Source organism: Bos indicus x Bos taurus, chromosome 10 (genome assembly GCF_003369695.1).
Source record: "Bos indicus x Bos taurus breed Angus x Brahman F1 hybrid chromosome 10, Bos_hybrid_MaternalHap_v2.0, whole genome shotgun sequence".
NCBI lineage: Eukaryota > Metazoa > Chordata > Mammalia > Artiodactyla > Bovidae > Bos > Bos indicus x Bos taurus.
In genome coordinates, this window is record NC_040085.1 from 87,099,470 (window position 1) to 87,122,101 (window position 22,632).

The window sequence follows — 22,632 nt, forward strand, 5'->3', positions numbered from 1 at the left end:
TGCTCTACGATCCACAGTGGACTAGGGTATAGTGTAAACATAACTTAAAAAAATATTTATTTTATTTTTGAGTGCTCTGGGTCTTTATTTTTTTGTTCAGTCTTTTTTCTTTCTAGTTGCAGAGAGTGGGGGCTGTTCTTTGACGCAGTGCATGGACTTCTCATTGCAGTGGCTTCTCTTGCTGTGGATCATGGGGTACAGGAAGGCAGGCTTCAGTAGCTGTGGTTCCCAGGCTCCAGAGCTCGGGCTTCGGTAGTTGTGGCACAAGGGCTCAGCTACTCCACAGCATGTGGGATCTTCCCGGACCAGGGTTTGAATCCATGTCCCCTGCGTTGACAGGTGGCTTCTTAACCACTGGGCTACCAGGGAGCCCAAACGTAACTGTTAGGTGGATGGACTGGGAAGCCAAACATTTCACCTGACGCTCTTTTTTGCTGCATTTACTTTTTTGTGGTAGTCTGAAGCAAAATCTGCAATGTCTCCCAGTTACGCCTGTAATTATTTTTATTTTTCTCCTTTCAACACATTTAGCTTAGTGGTTAAGTACGTGCGCTTTAGAATCAGACCTGATTGCAGTTTTCCTTTTTCATTTTTGGGACATGCTAGTTAACATTGGGATATACCTCCCAAGGCTCAAATGCTTCAGTTGAGAAAATGGAGAAAATCACAGGGCCCCTCCCAAAGGATCATGGGTTCATTAAATGAGATAATTACTGTAACATAATTACTCAGTCCCAGATAATATGCTAGAAGCTCAGGAAACGTTTTATGAAGACATTTCAATTTTTTATAACAGAAACGCTTAAACATTTCCAGTTTCAGGAAGAATTGTGTCTTGTAATTTATACATAGAGGTGTATAGGAAGAGACTGTAAAATTCCTGGTGACTGATTTCATCAAAGTGGATGGTTGCTCAGAGTCCAGGAAACTGAGGCAGCAGTTTTTAATTTTATTTATTTATTTGCTAGGGAAAAATAACAGCTTCTAAAGTATAAGGCCTTACTCCCACACAAGAGAAAAGAACTCGCTGTATGTGGAATCTTCTTTTGAGGCCATCTTAAAAAAAAAAAGTCAGCAAACTCTCCAGCTCTTCATTAATTCCACAGCTTGAGAAAGTTATGTTAATGTGCACTAGATGATGGTAATGTTTTAGAATAATCTATCTCCTAAACCATTTTTGTGTCATCCATTAAACTTGTTACTCAGTGGGATATCTATACAATTGATGAAAGAACCAGCAATCTTGCTGATTTTCATTTGAAGTGAAATATATTTTCTTGGTAAATTCCAGCATTAAGATTTTATCTTCTTTAAAAAGTTGAATTGAAGCAGAGAAGGGAAAGGGCGATGGGAGTGATGGAGTATAAACAAAGTGTACTATTTTGGGTGCGCTGTGCTCTGCTCTCTGTGACTAGTTATAATTGTAAATTTTGACATGAAGAGTTTCCTTTTGCCTTTTTCTTTTATGCTCCACCTGCCAGGATGAACCTGGCAGGAACCCATATGGTTATGGGAGAAGGAGCTGTATTCGTTTCTGAGTTTTCAGCGTCACATATTCTACAACCCAGGTTGGTCTCTACATCTACCAGGGCACCTGCTTGACCTCAGTGTTCATGGTTGGAGTGAGTGGGTTGGAAGCATATCTGATTCACTTTCATTGAATTCAGAGGTCAGCATGACTTTTGAAATTAGTCATTTCATCAGCCACACAGCCCTGATTGAGGAAGTAGCTGGGAATGAGAAGAAGAGGATGGGGCAAAGCATGTGTCAAACTGGTTGCTTTCCCTTTTTGTTCTGAGATGGACCTTCATACCTGATGGAGGAAAAGAGTTGCCCTCCCCGAGGATTTTTTTCATGTTCTGTGATTTAAAAAAAAAAAAAAAGGTCATTTGAGCAGTTTTATAAGCTAAGGCTATGAAAGCTGTAATTTGAAAAACTATGTGGGTGGCAATATTGTTCAAGAGGGAAAAGAAAAGATAATTATGGGAAAAAAAACACACACACACAAAAAAACCCCAGACACACAAACTAGGAGATGCTAATCACATAAGTTGGTTAATTTAGGAAATATAGCTGAATTAGAATCAAATCTTTTATGACTCAGATCGCAAAGCAGCAGAACAACTGCAAACCCTGGCATAGATTTTGTAGGGATAAAATATTAGTAATATTTTGCCAGTTTTACAGTAATATTAGTAATAGAGAATATTTATTGAGGGCTTTACTATATACTTTTTAATGACTTTATCCCATTTATTCTTTAAAAGTAGCCTTTAAGATTAGAATGATCATTTTTTCCCCCATTTGTCAGATAAGACAACTGAGGCATGGAACAGTTACATTGTACAAGAGGAAGGGCTGGGACCCCAGGTCTTTCTGACCACAGAGCATCTTTAATTTACTAAGAGCTCCTTCTCAGATAATTTTATTATAATTTTGCAAATAAGATACATTCCCTAGGGAGTCAAATCGAAGATCTTGGATTCAAAAGAACAAGGAAGCTGTATGGTCACTTGCCTCTCTCACCATTCTTGGACTTGTTCTTCATATTTACCAACTTAGAAACACCAAAAGGTATTCTTTAAAGCATTATTTAAAGCAACTTAAATTTAAAATAGTATTCTTTAAAGCATTATTTAAAAAGCAATGTGGATTTATTCCTTAATAAACATTTAATGTAACACCTTTTATGGCTAGACTAAATCCCTTGGACAGCAAGGAGATCAAACCAGTCAATCCTAAAGAAAATCAACCCTTAATATTCATTGGAAGGACTGATGCTAAAGCTCCAATACTTTGGTCACTTGATGCAAAGAGCTGATTCATTTGAAAAGACCCTGATACTGGGAAAGACTGAGGGCAAGAGGAGAAGGGGGCAGCAGAAGGTGAGATGATTGGATGGCATCACAGCCTCAGCGGACTTGTGTTTGAGCAAACTCAGGCAGATAGTGAAGGATAGGGAAGCCTGGTGTGTTGGAGTTTATGGGATTGCAGAGTCGGACATGACTTAGTGACTGGACAACAACAAATCAGAATTTAATCTACTAAATCATAATTAAATCTGCTTTTGAGTTGCTTAAATCATAGCAGTGTCCAAATGAGTAATATAGAAGAAATTTGCCCCAGGGAGAGGGTGAAGACATCCATGCCTTATGTCTCTCTTGAATTCTAACCTCAGTTCTATTGTTACCTGTTTTTCCTCCATATCCACCTCCAAAAAATTTGGAACCATAATGAGAGACCCCCATCTCTGTATTAAGAATGTCTTTCCTCATGTTAAGACCAACCCCATTTCATCTCTTCAAAAATGTATTCACTGGTTTCAGCATAATGACTCCATTTTTTTTTTTTTTTTAGCATCTCAAATATTTATACCAATTTGTTAGCGGCAAGTATCAGTGACAAGTGGAGGTAAAGTATTATTTATGTGGGGATATCCAATTTTTACTTGTTTGACTGCTTTCTTGAAAGATGATGCTTTGGAAAATAAAATGCAACATTTATCATTGTTTGGTTGGCGATGGGAGGTAGCGCTTACTCTCTTCACTGTGATCCAGTTAGTTCACATAGCTGAGCCTTCACAGCTGCCTGAGCCTAGGGTGTGATAACCCCAGCCCAGGAAAGACATTCACACAGTTTTGAAAGGCAGAGCAATGATTGGAGAAACTTCTAAAAATACAAATACAAATATGATGGAGAATCTACACTTTATAAGCTGCAACCTGTACCAAAGTCAGTGGATAATGACCATTGCAGTTTGGGATTTGCATGTGGACTGCATCGTCATACTTTACTAAATAATTCAGGATGGAAAGAAGGGAGAAAGCATGTGAATGTCTACTGGAAAGGAACATGATAGCTGATGGAGTTTCAAAGGGAGGGTGCAGGTATTGTTGATCTATATTCGGCTATTTTTTATGGAAGTGCTTTGAAAAATAATTTGTTTATCGAATATTTGTTGAGTATCTTCCACTGGATCCTTTCACACTCCCCAATTCTTGACTCAATATTTGATGGATTAATGTGAACAAATAATTTGAAAAAATTATCAGAACAATTACTTGGCTAAGTTAAATTTTATTAAGCTTTGTAGCTTCTGTGGCTTCTCCTTTTCTTGTTTTGCAGGATGCTGTGATCATTGATTATCTCCTGCTTTCAGAACTTTGCAAGTGGTGCTTGTGGTCTTAAAGAATCCGCCTGCCCATGCAGGAAATGCAGGAGACATAGGTTCAATCCCTGGTTTGGGAAGAGTCCCTGGAGAGGGAAATGGAAACCCACTCTAGTATTCTTGCATGGAAAATTCCATGATCAGAGGAGCCTGATGAGCTATAGTCTGTGGGGTCACAAAGAATCAGACGCAACTAAATACACATGCTTTTATTCTCACATTTGGAGCCTCAGAATAGAGAACTTGAGATATTCCCATGAATGACATGAGAAAGAACAGAGAATTGTTGTTCTCTTACTGCCTTTGACACACTGGCCAGTTTTGATTTAGTGCGCGTCATACACAGGCGACATGGTGCTATTGCTGCTGGGGACTTTAAAAAGGGAGACCAAGTTCTAATAGCTAAGCGGCTAGGTGTGGTTGGCTCAGTAAACTTAGATCAATTGGAAGAATGCACTTATAAGTGAATCCTAACCCATGGTTCAGAGGACTTGAGGAATTAGTTCATAGTTCTTCACTGTAAGCAAGGAAAGCTGAATCTGGTAGACAGAGGAAAATGGGACTGAAGTATATCATGTGGCTCACAGAACTACCGGGAAGCAGAAGAACAGACTTAGAAAGCTAGGACAAGCTTTCTGATCCAGGCACGACTTAGAATACATCTGCTGGACTAACTTCTGTCCTCTCTGCTGAACACCAGATACTGGAGTTGATGTGACTGCTCGTACAGGCCAGCCTCTCAGCCCTGCACCCATCACAAGCATGCTGCCAAGAGTGGAGAGAGATGTCACCCCCTCTTTTGTGTCTCTCGTTACTGGGTCAAAGTCAAGCTTGAGTGTGTTTGGGCGGAAGAGTCCTATTTTATGTCTGAGTCTTAGGAGAAGGGATGCTAGAAAAGCAATCAGCTGCCGCTTCTGTTTCTAAACATGGTCTTTCATTTCAGTTCAGTTAGTTCAGTCGCTCAGTCGTGTCCGACTCTGCGACCCCATGGACTGCAGCACGCCAGGCCTCCCTGTCCATCACCAACTCCCAGAGCTTGCTCAAACTCATGTCCACTGAGTCGGTGATGCCATCCAACTATCGCATCTTCTGTCGTCCCCTTCTCCTGCCTTCAGTCTTTCCCAGCATGGTCTTTGCTGTCCACCAAAACGAATCAACTTGGAATTCTCAAAACGTGGAAAGGGGTTCACGTGCCGAGTAGCCAAAATAAGTGATGGATTACTCTTATAAGAATCTAAATATTTAACTTCCAGGCTTATTGATCCATATCTACATGTGTTGGATAAGATGGAGAGATTTTAGACTTCATATTACTTGGTCTTTTTTTAAATAAGGTTGAACTTATCCAGTCAACCATCCAAGTTTTATCGTTCTACCTCATTTTCTTTTGTGAGAGGCTCTCAGGTTGTTTCCTATGCCATTTTCCCTTTTTAGGTAGTAGATTGGTATATTGTCCCTGGAAAAATAATAGTTTTTGAGGAGTTGCATAATTATTTATGGAAAACAGTCTGGCTGAGGATGACAAAGTCTCTTGTCTTAAAAGCTCAATGTATTCTAACCAAAATAACATTAACATTCAACCTTCAGGATCGTATTTAAAAGAAGAGTAATTGTAAATTGTAAATTGTAAAATTTCTAGTGAAGCATCACCAACGTCAAGTAGTATAATGGAATGTATAGAATTGGAAAAGCTTATTGATGTCCCGATGAAAACAGATACTTTGGGATATATTCTAAAACTTCGATGCAGTCCCTATATTGAAAAAACCATGAAAATGAACACCTGAGGTGGGGATTGATCTTCTACAGGTTCTGTGAAATTGATTTTTGGTCATTAAACTTAAGGAACAAAGCTTACATGACAAACCATTTAATATATCACTGTAACATTTAAAGGGAGCTACTCCCTCCACGCTGACACTAGAGTAATTCTTTGCAAATGCTAAAATAGTGTCATTTAGAAGAAATATCTGTTCTTATCTTAGCATGTTCAGGAGGCAATATCGATGCTTCTACTTAAATTCCAAGCCATAGTTTTTAGAGGGCACCACCACCACCAACAGCTTCACAGAGAGTAGCAGCATCTGTTTCTTAACTTTAAAAGTGAAAGACTGTAGTTGGTGTAAGAACAGGGAACAGGCTTCTGAATGGGGACTGAGTCTGTCATCCTGAGACACAATATTGATAGGCTATCAGACTTGACTCACCTGGGGCTGTACCATCGCACACCAAGACTTATGGAAAGTGCCCCCATGGCTGCAACACCCATGCTGAGTTGGATAGTTTTGCCCATTTCCCACCATTTGATAAGCTCATCGATACGTCTCATCTCCCTCTGGTGGCGTGTGGATCCACGAGATGAGCAGCAGACCACTGAACCAAGCACTAGAGTTGGTGAACCCAGCGTTGCTACTTGCTCAGGTGCTCACAAGCACAATCTATGTTGACTCTGTTCATCACCCAGGGCCTAGGAACAGATTCCTGACACTGTGAGATGCTTGCCTGGACATGAGAAGCGGTCACAGGTCTTTCTCCATGGGTATTTCTGGTTCCATTTGCTCAGATCTAGAGTTTGAGCTGGGAATTGCAGATGACAAAAATCAATAGTTTTCTTGCTGCTCTTGTTTTCTGGGGGCCCCCTGGGTTCATCTGTGGTGTAGCAGGAGTGGCTCAGGGGATCTTGGGGTGGTCTGGCTGCCACTCAGCTGTCAGTGAATTCTACTCTGCTTTTACCCTTTCTATATTGAGACTTGTATATGGGTGCTCAGTCGTGTCCAACTTTGCAACCCCATAGACTGTAGCCCGTCCTCTGTCCATGAGATTTCCCAGGCAAGAATACTGGAGTAGGTTGCCATTTCCTTCTCCAGGGGATCTTCCTGACCCAGGGATCAAACCTGCGTCTCTTATGTCTCCTGCATTGGCAGGCAGGTTCTTTACCACTAAAATTGGGTATGATTTTATTTTATTTTAAATTCTGTTGCTAAAAACAGAAAACGAAAACAAACAACTTTGGAAGTTATCAGCATAAAGAAAAGTTCTAAAGGACCAGCTTTGTTTTTTAGTAAACCTTTCCGTTCCAAATGTTCTTTGCTTCTATAGTAATAACTAACACACGCGCTTACTCCTATCAGGCTCTGTTCTAAGTGATGTGCATGCATTAAATTCATTTCATCATTAAACCACCTCTGTAAGCAAAGTACTGTTTTACCCCACTTTGCAGGGGAAGGAAACGGGGGGACCAAGGGGTTATATAGCTTGACAAGGTGGCACATCCAGTTCAGGGCAGAGCTGGAATGGTTTTCGAATTCATCCTTTAATCTATTTTGTTATACGGTCCTCTGCTAAATACCATTCTATGTAATACTGTTTCTTTATCTACCCCTTAGCATGTATTTTTAAAGCAATGATGTGGTCTTTGGTTCAAATGAGGTGCTTAAGAGAGGTAAGGGCTTGCTAAGGATTTAGGATTAAATTTTGTGACCATTTAACATAGCATCCTGCACAAGTATTACTTTTTTCAAGAGATTCCTGAAGCTTATTAAACCACATTTATCCTGAACATGTTGGAAGACTTACGAATGTGGCATGATAATTTCCCCAAATCCTCTTAATAGTGATGATTATAAGGCTAAGAAAGTAAGCGCTTAAAAATATCACACACTTACATAGATCGTCTGTTGACATTCAGCGGGAAGTGGTCCTTTTTCTATTTCCCCTCTCCTTTCCAAGAACATAACTTTCAATTTTCCCTGGATCTGTGTATCTGTCAAAATCACAAACGTTGCTCATAAAACAACTATGTGACCAAATGAAATGATCTGAACATAATCATTCAAAATCCCCACATGCATTTATTCCTTTGGACTTCTCAGTCTTAGAGAATCATTTCACCATCTTTCAGACTGCCATGATTACTGGGCAGGAATTGGAATATTTTCTACTCTTCATCTCGAGCAAAGCAGTGCTGAGGTTTTCTGATTCATGTAGCTGTCTTTCTCTTTTGGCCTTGCCATTCTTCCTTCTTGTTATGGTCTTCCTTGAAGCACAAAAAAGCTGATTTTTAATTCTGGATTTCTTAGAGAAACTTATGACCTGTAAGATTGTTCTGGGTGGTTCACCCCTCCCCCCACTGTTACCACAATTTGGAGTCATTCACTACTGCCACGTGAAGGCAAGCAAGCAATGATAACATTAAGAAGGGATGTTGTTGTTGTCATTTAGTCCCTAAGTCGTGTCCAACTCTTTGCGACCCCATGGACTGTAGCCCACCAGGTTCCTCTCTCCATGGAATTTTCCAGGCAAGGATGCTGGAGTGGGTTGCCATTTCCTTCTCCAGGGGATCTTTCTGGCCCAGGGATCGAACCCATGTCTCCTGCATTGGCAGGTGGATTCTTTACCACCGAGCCACCAGGAAAGCCTTAAGAAGGGATGACACTTGGCCTTTATTGAGAGCTTATCTGGGTCAGTAAGAACTTATGGAAAAACCTGAATGAACTTTTTGGCCAATGCTGTATTTTCCAAGGAACTTTTTTTATGTATATTATCATATTGAATCCTCATGCCAGCATCTCAGTAAATGAACAGTAAATAAAAGATGCATAGTGACACTATGAAGGGCATATGATTGCTTCTTGTTTTCCATATAAGAAAAATAATGTTTGAAGGATTTCATAACTTGCCTAAATTTCCAGGCAGCTAATGTTCGGAGCTGGTTCTGACATCAGAAGCTCATATGAGTAACCAAACTAGGATGCTGTTCCTCCTCAGTTTTAAGCTTCAAAAAGGCGGTGTGAATTTGGTTGTATTCAGACATACTATGGTTGAAGAAGCGACAGGAGAGTGGCATCTTTTTTTATGGATGGAATTCCTAGCTTATAGACAAGGGTTGCTATTAAACATTCTTTTAAAATTTTTTTTTTTTTTTAATATTATTAAATATTGAGAGTCCCTTGGACTGTAAGAAGATCAAACTGGTCAATCCTAAATGAAGTCAACTCTGAATATTCACTGTAAGGACTAATGCTGAAGCTCCGATACTTTGACCACCTGATGCAAAGAACCAAGTCATTGCAAAAGCTCCTGATGCTGGGAAAGATTAAAGGCAGGAGGAGAAGGGGATGACAGAGGATGAGATGGTTGGATGGCATCACCGATTCAATGGACATGAGTTTGGGTGAACTCCAGGAGCTGGTGATGGACAGGGAGGCCTGGTGTGCTGCAGTCCACGGGGTTGCAGAGTTGGACACGACTGAGCGACTGAACAACAACAACACAACTTACCTATGGATGGTTCTGTTACTGGCTGTAGAAATTCCTCTCAATGGGGATTTTCTTACTTAATAAAAAGATTGTTTCCCCCCCACCCCCCAGCTCTCAATTTTCTTACCTTTATTTGAGGCTATCCAGAAACATATGTTCCTCTCCCATCACACAGCAGTAGATGGCAGCAAACGTCCACCATAGATGCCTGGAATGTTGCCTTCACACGCTGTGTGAAGCTGGAGGCCGCTTTTAAAAATACAATCATCCACGCTCCTTTCCTGACATGTTGGAAGGGCTAGTTTTCCAGGTCGCATATGTCTTATCATTTTCGAAAATAATCACGTGGAAAGCCTTTTCTTTGTGTTTGCTGCTACATTTCTGCGCTGTGGTGACTGTCAAGCCAAAATCAAACTAATAGCAGGCGGAAAAAAAGACGACAATGACCCAGAAGAAGTGCAAATAATTTCCGTTAAGAATGATCCTTGTGGGTTTGCAAATACATTTTCATCACCAATCTGATCAGTGAAGCATTCTTGTTTGTAAATTATTTATCAGTGTCTTTTCTCTATCACATCATTTGCACCATTGTAACAAGCGAAATCCAACTTTGGGGTTTTCTGTTTTAAGAATATCTGGGGAGAAGCGTTTCTCACCACCCTTTGCTGTCAGAAATGAAGCACAACCATTATGGAAACCATATATACCAAAAGGGTTTTCTTTTCGGTTGTTTTTCTTTCAGTTAGACTTTCCAAAGCATATTACCCTGGGCATTTAGCATTTTGTCTTAGTATTCATTCAGTTTTCAGCCTGTTGTTGATTCATTTTGCTGGTAATGTGCTGTGGATTTTATGGACAATGTAGTATGATTGATCTGCACTTGAAACAAATTGATTCCCTGACCTGGGAGAGAATGGCCTTCAGTACTGACATGGTGTTGTTACTGCTTAGCTATTTGACAAGCAATTAGCATCTCCGAGTTTTGTTTCCTTTCTCTATAATGGGAATGAAAGTATCTCACAGGATTTTGGTGAGGTTTATATGAAATTAAATGAGGTAATGTCATTAACCCACTAGCTCAGTACATGTTAAACATTCACTGTCAGCTGAATGTGGGTTGAGAGGATAAAAGCTATTGATAGGTAAGACTCCTTGTAGTTTTTCAGTGCCTGTAACTCTGATTAGTTTCTTTTCATTCACCCTCAACCTGAGTGTTACAGGTATCTATCCTAAGAAGGGAAGAGGAGCTTGAAAGATGCTGAGATGAAAATGTTCTAGAGGCTGAGAAGTTGATTTACTGTGGAGAAAAGTGGTCGTACTTCTACTATTGAGAGGTGGCTACAGTTTATCTTGGACAAAAGTTCATCAGCCAACATTGAGAACTAATGGGAAAAAAGGAAGAAAAATGATGTCATTAGGAAGAGGGCAAAATGAAAAGCAAAGGCACTGATGGAATAAAGAGGGCACTGTTATATTACCTGCACTTGATCACCATGGAAAATGTTTTCCAGGACATGGAAACAAAGGAAATGATGCTTTAAGAGCACTTCAAGAACTAGGTCGATTACTAGTACAGAAACTCTCATTCAAGAGTCTCTTATTTTAATTTTGCCACGGATTTTGGCGTTCAATCCTGCATCAGGAAATAACGTCATCCCTGACCTACATCCAGTTGGTAACCCATCTTAACGGTTTGTATTTTTATGGCATTTTGAGACAGTCCATCTTTGGACATCCAGTCCAAGCCTAGACAGTGTATTAAAAGTCAGAGACAACGCTTTGCTGACAGAGGTCTAGAGCCAAAGCTATGGTTTTCCCGTAGTCATGTATGAATGTGAGAATGGGACCAAACACCAAAGAATTGATGCTTCCACATTGTGGTGCTGGAGAAGATTCTTGAGACTCCCAACCAGTCAGTCCTAAAGGAAATCAGACCTGAATATTCATTGGAAGGACTGAAGCTGAAGCTGAAGTTCCAATACTTTGGCCAACTGATGTGAATAACTGATTCATTGGAAAAGATCCTGATGCTGGGAAAGATTGAAGGTGGGAGGAGAAGGGGACGACAGAGGATGAGATGGTTGGATGGCATCACCGACTCAATGGACAAGAGTTTGAGCAAGCTCCAGGAGATGGTGAAGGACAGGGAAGCCTGGCGTGCTGCAGCCCATGGGGTCACAAAGAATCGTACGTGACTGAGCGACTGAATAACCACAGCAATGAGGTCTTTAAAGGCATGGGTTCTAATCTCCATTGCTATTTCCAGGCTGTCTGACTGTGGCCACCCTGCTTGTTGCAGAAGACTGGCTTTATAGTCATGATGGAAAAGGATAGTTGTGTTTCCACTCCTCAGAGATGGTGATAGTTCCTCTTTGCTCATCCAACAAGGAACATTAATAAAAAATGGAATAAATGATACCTCAAAGGAGAGGAAACAAAATGCTTTTAATAAGCCAAGATTTGGAGGAAAATAGGAAAGGCACTCTCAACATTCTCTACACTTGAGAATACAGGGAAAATTACCCAGGATCTGAAGAAGAAGGAAATTAAGACCAGCTCTGAGTTGGTTCCTAGTTAAAACCCTGGCTTCTAATGAGACATGTAAGTTGGTCACTTCTCAGAGATTTCTCGTCTTAAAATGGAAATGATACCAGGACATCCTTCATAGAGTTATATTAAGTATAAAAAGAGCTTATACCTGCTGAAATGCTTACCGCGGTGCTGCCCCATAGCAGGTGCTTGATAAAGCATGTTCGCTGTTACCATTGCCGCCACCTGCTGCTGTATACCATTGCCGCTCTTTTAAGCATGCCTGTGAGAAGGTGCAGTTCTTGTCAAGGGCTGAAGGCTAACTCTGTCTCGAATGTTCAGCTTGTTCATGCTTGGCATTCTTAATAGTAAGCGTTGCAAAGTTTCAACCAAAGTACTAAAAAAAAAAAAAAAAAATCCGTGAATAGCAAGTACAATGTTATAGCTTTATCTTGTCATTAAACCTGAAACACATTCATGGTCTATGTATAATATGATTGCTTCTTTTTGCCAGTTATTGGTTATGAATTGGATTTCCTGCCCCCGGAGATGATACTGATGGGGAAAATAAAATGATTATAAGACGGCCCTCTGACCTGTTTACTGAAAAGGAATACTCTGTTTCAACCTGAAAATAATACACTAAATGCTTTTAATATTGGTTTCTGTTTCCCAGTGACCCACTGACGCTGCTGACTCCGTGTTTCCCTATCTGACAGTGTGGGGCTGGATGGCCTCTGGCTGTCATATTTTGAGCCTTCGTCCCATGCCAGGTCCTGAGGTAAGTGTATTTCGTAAACATCCTCTCTCAGCTCACAGCAATCTTGTGGAGCACATGTTAGTCCTGTTTTATAAAGGAGAGAACTGATCAGCGCCTCAGCAAGCAGTCCAGGGTCCTGCAGCCGGCACCAGCACAGACAGGGTTTGCACCCTGGTCTGTCTGATGGTGAAGTGTGTCTTTATAACAACCACATAAAATCTTAACATTATTATGAAGATCCGTTCCACATCTAATATCCTGAGATTGCACTTCAAGTACTCTTTCCTGGAGAAGGTAAAAGTGTTTTGACATACTACCTTCAGCTCTAGGGGGAATAAGACAGGTGAACGAAAATAAACATGGTAGATCAGGTATAAATTTACACATTACTCCTCGGGGCACAGAACTGTAGCCTTATAGTTTTCTATAACTCAACTCCCTTTCAACGTTCCTTCAAGCTGCTGACTTAACGTTATGGTGTTCTGGTACATTCAGGCTAATCTAGCTGAACTTGTAGTCTGATGTCAGCGTTGTTATTTCAGCCACTGCCCAGTTTGAAGCTTCTTGCCTCTTGAGGTGTGACTCAGAACTTCAGGCTTCTATTCTTCTTCTCTACTTGACTTTTATCCTTCTCTTGGTGCCACTGTGTGCTAGGGAAAGCTATGGCCCAGTATCCTGGTGGGGAGAGGTACCTCTAGTTAGCACAGCTGCTTCTGGATTCTTGCTGACCGCTGATGGTAATGAATCTTCTTCTTGGTTTCTGTCACATTCTGATAGCTGCTACAGAGGATCAGATTTCATGAACCCTGCATCTTCTTTGTTCTGACATCTGATAGATATTTAGTCCTTATTTTTCCCTCACTGGAATATGTGGGAGCTACTAAATCTCCTCGTAAGTCACAAGAAGTTGGCTGCCAAAGAAATGGAAGACAGTCCTTCTGTCTGGTCATTCGTGTTTTCTTTTTTTAAATCAGCTCCTCTGTGAATGCCTCAGATTGGCTTGCCTCCCTGCTCTGGGCCAACAACCAGGAGGTTCAAAGCCCGGTTGATTACAGAAGCAGCATTTTAACTCTTCTCTTATTCTCTCTAAAGTTCTCTTGGTTCCTCCAGCCCATTCCCATCCCCATCTTCCCGGCTGGGAAAGACTTTTGCTTTACCTATGGCCAAAAACATTCTTTATGTCAAAGCCTCTCACCTTCGTGCTCTTTATCTATTCTTCAGTCACATCTTGATGCTTTGCTTTGTATTATGGAAAAACCCAGCTTTCAGAGTTCTTAGAAATTCTTTTCTTTGAAGCCTTGCTTTCAGGAATATTGTTTAATTATGGATCATCCATTGACATCTACTTTGATTAAACAAAAATTAAGCAATGGGTTCCTTATTCTTGGCCTGTCTGCCTACTCCTGGAAGCACTTGCAAATGCTTTGGCTATAATTAGTTGAAGGGCAGAGCTCCTTGGGGGAGTTGGAAGCAATTAGGAGTCTCAAGTGGGGCAGAGAACTATCTCCACCAACATTTGCACTTGCCTTCGGTCGTGCCGAGTTTTTACTGGAAAGTTCATGTTGGATTCACATCCATATTTCTTGGTTATCCTTGCATCTGCGTGTGGCCATGTGACTGGTTCTAACCAATGAAATGTGAAGGGAGCTTTGTATGTTAGTTCTAGGCTGATATTGTTTATTATGGACATTCTTTCTCTGTGCTGTCTCCTCTCTCCTGCCCACCAGCTGGAAGTCAATATCAGTGGTGACCTTGAGAGTGTTGTGTCAATACTGGTTAATCTTCTGTCAGCTTGCGTTCCTACATGACCATATGGAGCAGATGATCATTGCCCATCCTCTTGTTGGTTCAAAAATAAACTTGTCTTTTGAGTAGCTACTTGATATTTTTTGGTTTATTACTTTTATCAACTAGTGTTACTTCAACCAATCCAGCAGGAGTGAAAAGACATAATATAATTCTAAAAGTTATTCTTGCTACAATAACAAAGTAAAATTTCCTTAAAGGGAACAAAGCATCTTCAAAATGAAAGAAAAGTCATTTCTTACATGCTTTGTTTGGACTGTACATTCCTATTATACTTGGGTGTTGGGGTAAGTCTGGAGGTTCATAAACTCTGGTAGTTGGTGTTTTGGTACAGTGGACAGACTGATCATTTTTAATTTTTTAGACAGTTGTAAAACAAAACCAAACAAAAAAGAAGAAGGTGTGACAGAGATCATATGTGATTCTCAAGTCTTAGGTATTTACTTTCTGGGCCTTGATAGAAAACTTGGCATCTCTTAGCCTACATAGTTGGAGAAGGCAATGGCAAGCCACTCCAGTACTCTTGCCTGGAAAATCCCATGGATGGAGGAGCCTGGTGGGCTACAGTCCATGGGGTCGCCACTAGTCGGTCGCGGCTGAGCGACTTCACTTTCACTTTTCACTTTCACACAGTGGAGAGGGAAATGGCAACCCACTCCAGTGTTCTTGCCTGGAGAATCCCAGGGATGGCAGAGCCTGGTGGGCTGCTGTCTATGGGGTTGCACAGAGTCGGATGCGACTGAAGCGACTTAGCAGCAGCAGTAGCCTACATAGTGGGGAAACCAATGAACTTACACTGTATTAAATTGTGGAAAATTCTGAAAGAGATGGGAATACCAGACCACCTGATCTGCCTCTTGAGAAATCTGTATGCAGGTCAGGAAGCAACAGTTAGAACTGGACATGGAACAACAGACTGGTTCCAAATAGGAAAAAGAGTACGTCAAGGCTGTATATTATCACCCTGCTTATTTAACTTATATACAGAGTACATCATGAGAAACGCTGGGCTGGAAGAAGCACAAGCTGGAATCAAGATTGCCGGGAGAAATATCAATCACCTCAGATATGCAGATGACACCACCCTTACAGAAAGTGAAGAGGAACTAAAAAGCCTCTTGATGAAAGTGAAAGTGGAGAGTGAAAAAGTTGGCTTAAAGCTCAACATTCAGAAAACAAAGATCATAGCATCTGGTCCCATCACTTCATGGGAAATAGATGGGGAAACAGTGGAAACAGTGTCAGACTTTTTTTTTTTTGGGCTCCAAAATCACTACAGATGGTGACTGCAGCCATGAAATTAAAAGATGCTTACTCCTTGGGAGGAAAGTTATGACCAACCTAGATGGCATATTCAAAAGCAGAGACATTACTTTGCCAACAAAGGTTCGTCTAGTTAAGGCTATGGTTTTTCCAGTGGTCATGTATGGATGTGAGAGTTGGACTGTGATGAAGGCTGAACATCAAAGAATTGATTCTTTTGAACTGTGGTGTTGGGGAAGACTCTTGAGAGTCCCTTGGACTGCAAGGAGATCCAACCAGTCCATTCTGAAGGAGATCAGCCCTGGGATTTCTATGGAGGGAATGATGCTAAAGCTGAAACTCCAGTACTTTGGCTACCTCATGTGAAGAGTTGACTCATTGGAAAAGACTCTGATGCTGGAAGGGATTGGGGGCAGGAGGAGAAGGGGACAACAGAGGATGAGATGGCTGGATGGCATCACTGACTTGATGGATGTGAGTCTGAGTGAACTCCAGGAGTTGGTGATGGACAGGGAGGCCTGGTGTGCTGCAATTCATGGGGTCGCAAAGAGTCGGACACGACTGAGCTGAACTGATGTAAGGAAGACTACTCTGCATGTAAAGAATTGAATAATCTATCCTGGGTTGATCTGTGGCATTATGATTTAGGCCTTTGAAATTGATAGGAATTCTATGGAAAGTGTACACTTGTCCCAACCCTAATGGAAAAACACAAAGATTTGCTCAACTTCTTGTGCCTGTAGAACAAGCTTGCCTTGTTCATATAATTCACTGATTATTTTTGAGGTTGGTAGTCAGTTTGTTATTATACAGACACAGCTAGAGAAGAAAAACTATTTTTTTGTTGTTGTTGTTATTTGTTTATTTTGGATTGGTAGCTCCCTAAACCAAGGCCCATGCCTTTTGGATTTATAGGGTGGATGAAACATTTTCAACACTTCAATAAGGAAAATAAATTCTCTTGAGACTTGAGTAACTGAAACATAGTAATAGTCTTCTTTTTCTCCCTTTATAGCCTCAAAAAAGTCAAGCACATTTGTCCAGAGTAACCTAGATTAACCATCAGGCTCTAAATTTATTATAAATATATGATACTCAGTAGGTTTTCAGCCAAGCCTACCCATTTGATCCCCCGGGTCATTGATAATAATTAAGAGGCTGTGCTTATGGCTTCTAAGGAGGACCAAAATCAAGACTGTATTATGATTAAGCCTCTGCTTATGATATGTGCCAATGAGCAAGATTTGTTTAAGTTGGCAGATTTTAATGCTTATGTGAAATATTTTTTATTTTCCTGCCACTAATTATGTTATGATTAAGTTATACCCACTGGAGTGTAATTATCTATTGCATAATCCTTTTTATACATGGGTCCCTAGAAATTTGCCACTTCAATCGTGCTGACTGAGGGTTTGCAGCACCTTCTTAATGATAAAACTTTCTTTCACACAGTTCGGTTTATCTTCTTCTCCCTAGGAACTCCTTAATAATTATTTTAGGAAGAATAAAACCATAGTCTAGTTGTTTATCTTGCATATAGATTTTCTCATCTGGCCCTTGTGAGTTCTGGGGCAATCATGATTATTGTGAGTCCCTAAGCAGGAAGGGTCCTGCTCAACCGTGGTAGTGGGACACTTCTCCAAGAGATGGCACTGACAGTTCATTTTTATTTTAGTATCTGTTCTGATGGCTTTGTGCTTCTCTAAGTCACAGAACAATGGAACGCTGATAGATGTTCTGTGATTGACACCACCTATTGCCTTCATTTTTATATTTCTTGTTTTAGATAGCTGTATAATTTTCTTTACCACTGAGACTCTAAAGTTTTATACTGTATTCTGGGTGGGGAGAATAATGCTTCCCCTAGCTATCCCAGTATTGGTCCCTACTCTCCCTTTTCTGTGCCTCTTAGCCTGAGTGCCATCATGGCCAAGACCACATCTGTCTTTCCCACGATTTGACTCATAGGAGTCTTGTGCAGTGCCTGGCACCTGACAATAGCTTGCTGAAAAAAAATTAATGAATTGAATAGTCTCTCCTCTGCAGTGCGTTCTGAGACCTTCTCAACTTCTGGAGTTTATTTTATACTTCTCTAGATTAAATGAATAGATTATATTAATTTTTAATTCTGTTTCTAAGATTCTGTGATTCTAGATATGTACCCTATGATTGATTTATTTGCATGTCAATCATTTGGCAGGCATTTATTATGCATTTTCTGTGTGCCAAGTGATGTTCAGAATACAGTGATGATCACAGTGGAGATGGTCCCTGATCTCCTGGAGGTTACGTTTTGTGACAGACAGAAAATTAAATGAATCACAGAAGTACTAGATAGTGATCCATGCTGTGTAAGGATGAAAGCAGAGCAGTGTGAATGAAAGTGGCAGGGGGTGACGTCAGTTTGAAGAAGGCTTCTCTAAGGAGGTAGCATCGACTAGTGATGCGGGGCGTGGAAGGGAAGCGCATCCTAGACAGAAGGATCAGTGAAGGCAAGCGCCTCCCGGGAGGAGCATGACTGACACACTCGAAGAAGGTCAGCGTGGCTGGAGTGTACGGAACAGACGCTGAAGGGCTGAGCAGCCATTGGAGGTGGTAGGCCTGGTCAAAATGAGATGGGACAGCCTAAAGGTAATAGTAATGATTCAGCATGAACACATGAGCAAAAAAATGGTATTTGAAAATTGGTCTTGGGATGGAGGGCAAACAGCTGAAAATTAATCTTTGATTTTAGCCCATCTTCTGCGTTAACACCCCTGAAAGCTGGAAAATCTTGTACCCAGGTATTGGGCATTGCACAAAATATCCTTAAGGAAGGGCCAGAAAATAACAAGAGAAAGAAAAAAAAAATTACGCTGTTTAATCCAAAATGGATTCACAAGGGAAGGTCTTTCTTCTCGAAAGCAATTATACTTTACAGCATGTTCTTTTCCCTAGTGTCTCAGCTTCCCACGATGCCTGACTTCATTAAAGCAGGCAGGAAACAGGATTCTCTGTGATGTGCTGGTAGAATTATATCTTCTGAGCTGCAACTAATTGTTTTGATGAAAAGAAAAAAAAAAGCACACTATAACACTATATGAGAAGAAGATCAATGCTTGCACGCTGGGCGAACTTGGAAAGAAAGGAAACAAAGAGAAGAATAACAAAACCACAGCACATTGTTTTCTCTGTCACATTTTGTTTATATAAAACATAAAACTAGGAGTGAGTTTGGCTTAATGACAGATCAGAGTGCTGTTTGGAAGAAGCTAACTGTAGCTTTGTCCAGGCAAGTATGTGTGTGTGTGTGTCCTCAAGTGTATATATAAATTATATACTCTTGGTATAGTTTTTTTTTTTTTTTTTAACTATTTGGCTGTACCAGGTTTTAGTCGCTGCATGTAGGATCTTCAGTCTACATTGCACGTGCAGTCTGTGGGATCCCAGGGATCGAACCCAGGCCCCCTGCACTGGGTCATAGAGTCTAAGCCACTGAACCAGCAGGGAGTCCCTTTGTTACAATCTCGATTCCTCAGTTTTTAAAATGGGGGTATGTTTGCTTATTGTAGCCCTATCTCAAGGAATACAGTGAAAAGAGATAAAATAACTGAAATAATTGAATTATTGTTGTGCCCTCTCTTTTTAATAATATGATAATAATAATAATAATACTGTGAACTCAAAATAAGCCAGGTACTTCTTTGTAGGTGTGAGGATAAATGGGCTCCATTTTTAGCTCTGCCTCCAACTCAAGTGAGGACTCAACTCACCTTCCTCTGCTCTGAGAACCCTGCTTGGGATACTTGGATTTGACCAGGTTTACACTGAAGTCCTTCCCTGTTCTGAGGTCTGTGATTGTAAATACATATCAATCCTTAATTTTTCCTCCTTGTATTTTGACTGTATCACCGCAGGGACTTATGATTTATCTCCCAATAATGTTCTGATATTTATAACAGAAGAGACTAGAACATGATGATAGGAGAGACTTTATTTGAAGTCTTTTTTGAGAAAGCAAAAAGGCTTTATATATCTACCAGATCCTTCCTACTTCTTGTTACTGTAACAAGAACACACAGTCATTGTTGGAACAAGAGGGTTGATGGGTCTGTTTGAGGTCCTTCCTACTCGAGTGTGGTCTGAGAAACAGCAGCAACACTTGGGAGCTTGTGGGAAGACCCTACTCCAGACCTTGAGTCAGGATCTTCGTTGTAACCAGAGTGCTAGGTGAATCAAGGTCAAATTTAAGACACTCTATTTCAAATGAGTGGCCAGTGAAGGGTGTTGTTCAGCAGACTGCCCACTCCAACCTCAGAGAGAGGGAACATAGTGTTTGCAAGAGACTCATGTGCAGCACACTTCTTGCTCTTGCCCTATACCTTGAGGTTCGTCTTTAGAATCACTTACAAAATACTGTAAATGTAAGACGTGGTATTCCTGCAAATCGAGAGTGGAAGCAGTGACCCATTTCATGGTTGGTAGTTACTGTTCAGTATTTAAAAGTGCAATACACATTTCTGCTTGCTGAGATGAGCCTGTTTGAAGAAATGCCCAGGCTGGAAGAAAACAGTCACCTCAATTTCTCATCTGAAGGCTGTAGACTGGATAAACAGCTTGTCAATCCATGTGTACTTGAAGTAATATTCAGAATAAATTTACTCCTCTTGTGCATACACTGAATACAAAAGGTGTGTGCATGTGTGTCTGTGTGTGTGTACAGGAAAGGTGGCAGATGGATATGGGCCTCTGTTAACTTAAAATATATTTATTATTGGTCTATGCGTAGGGCCATAGTACAGTGGACTCAAAAGTGATTGTCTTGGATGGATATTTCTTTTCCAGTTATTAGGGCTTGGAACTGAATAGGTGATTTTACCCTAGAAGGTAAAAATGAGCTACCTTGAATGAGCTATTGAGTTTCTCATTTCACCTGAGATCTGTTATGTGGCTCTGGGAGATTAGTTGTACTTTCAATGTATCACTTGGATGCTTTTCTTAGAGAAAAATAACTAGAAAATCTCAAAAGAATGCATGCAAGCCATACCTTTGACTTCCATGGGAGCAGACCTGAAACCACACAGTGCAAAAGGGAATCTTATTGGCAAGAAGTAGGAAATGTTCTGAAGTCATCAGGGCAATATTTACATTAGACAACAGCGGAAGTCAGTGGACCTCAGGTTTTCTGCTTTTTAGAGCTGGGAATGTCTTAGCTGAGACTGTATACCTTGCGAGTTTGATGACCTCATTTATAGTATCACCAACTGTTCTGATTAGTCTATAATACAGGAAGGGGGTTCTTCAAGAAATAGGACATCACCTCAATACATTTTCTGAGTACATGTCTCCAGTAATAACTCTGAATATGCGGCTGTTTGCCTCTGAGTAGTTGACCCTGTGGAGAAAAAGTAAGAAGGGAGAAATAATCCAGAAGAGGGCTTGACCTATGTTACAACTTCATAACATGTTAAATTTCCTGGAAGAAGCCTCAGAGGAATGCTAGTTAATCCTTTTATTTTATAGATTGTCTGAATGACATGCCCCGTTCACAGAGTTCCTAGCAGAATTAGGACTAGAACTCAGTGGTCTCGAATTACAGGGCATTGAACTTTCTGCTGCATGAGAAGAGAGAATGTTATAGAAGGGTATAGAATACAGGAGAAAGTTAACCCATGGGATTTAAAACAAACCCCCAGATTATAAGAACTTGTGTCCAGTTGTCCCAACTGCAAATGCCCACTTGCCTGGCAATCAGTGCCATGCCGTGCAGGTCCTGAGTTTCTTCAGCCTGGTATATGTGTGTGTAAAAGGCTTCTATTCAAAGGGATATTGATGGACATCTTCAAAGCGAATTTGCACAAGGGAGATGGGAGGTGAAGTGTGGGAATTTGTTTATTTTACTGTGAATTTGTTCCACAAGCCTATCTTGACTGTAAACCAGTGTCCAAGTTAAGTAGCAGTAATGTAAAAATATAAAAATGATATTTTGAGTTTCTGTATTTTTTACAGTGAACTCGTACTGCACATGTATTAATAAAGACATTAAGCTGTGATAAAAACTGGAAGTCAACAAGGAGTGTTTCTGCAAGGTTGCCGTTCAAATTGTGTCACCATTTTACTTTGGTCAAAAGAAGCTTGCAATTGCAGTATGTTATTATTGATTTTACTCTTTATCACACATGGTTTTATTTACTACTTTCTCCACAGTACCTGGTTCTAGACATTTTTACTAAAATGCTGCAGTTTTTTTCTTTTCTTCCTTTAACTTTTAGAAGCATAGTTTACCTATGGTAAAATGTAATGTGTTAAGCACACAGTTTGATGAGTGTATACAAATGTATATGTTCACCTATGTGTCATCAATCTGGATCAAGATGAAGTATATACCCATCATCCCAGAAAGTTCCGCTGTGCTCTTTTTAGATTTTGCTCCCATAGCCCCACTGTTTTGACTTCTATCATCATTCATTGTTTTTGTCTATTATTGAACTTTACTTAAAATGGAACACATGTATGCTTTTGAAAAAATGTAAAAAACGAGCAAGATAATACTCTGTCTTCAAAAAGTTTATAATCCAGTGGAGTATACAGATAGGTAAATAGGCAATTCCTTTATTCAATGTATTTTTTTTTTTAATTTCATGCCACACTGTTTATCATGGTTTGTGCGTGTGCCTGCTCAGTTGCTAAGCTATGTCCGACTCTTTGGGACCCTGTGGACTGTAGCCCGCCATGTTCCTCTGTCCATGGGATTTTTCTGCAAGAATACTGGAACAGATTGTCATTTCCTACTCCAGTGCATCTTCCAGACCCAGGGATTGAACCTGCATCTCCTGCATTGGTAGGCGGATACTTTACCACTGAGCCA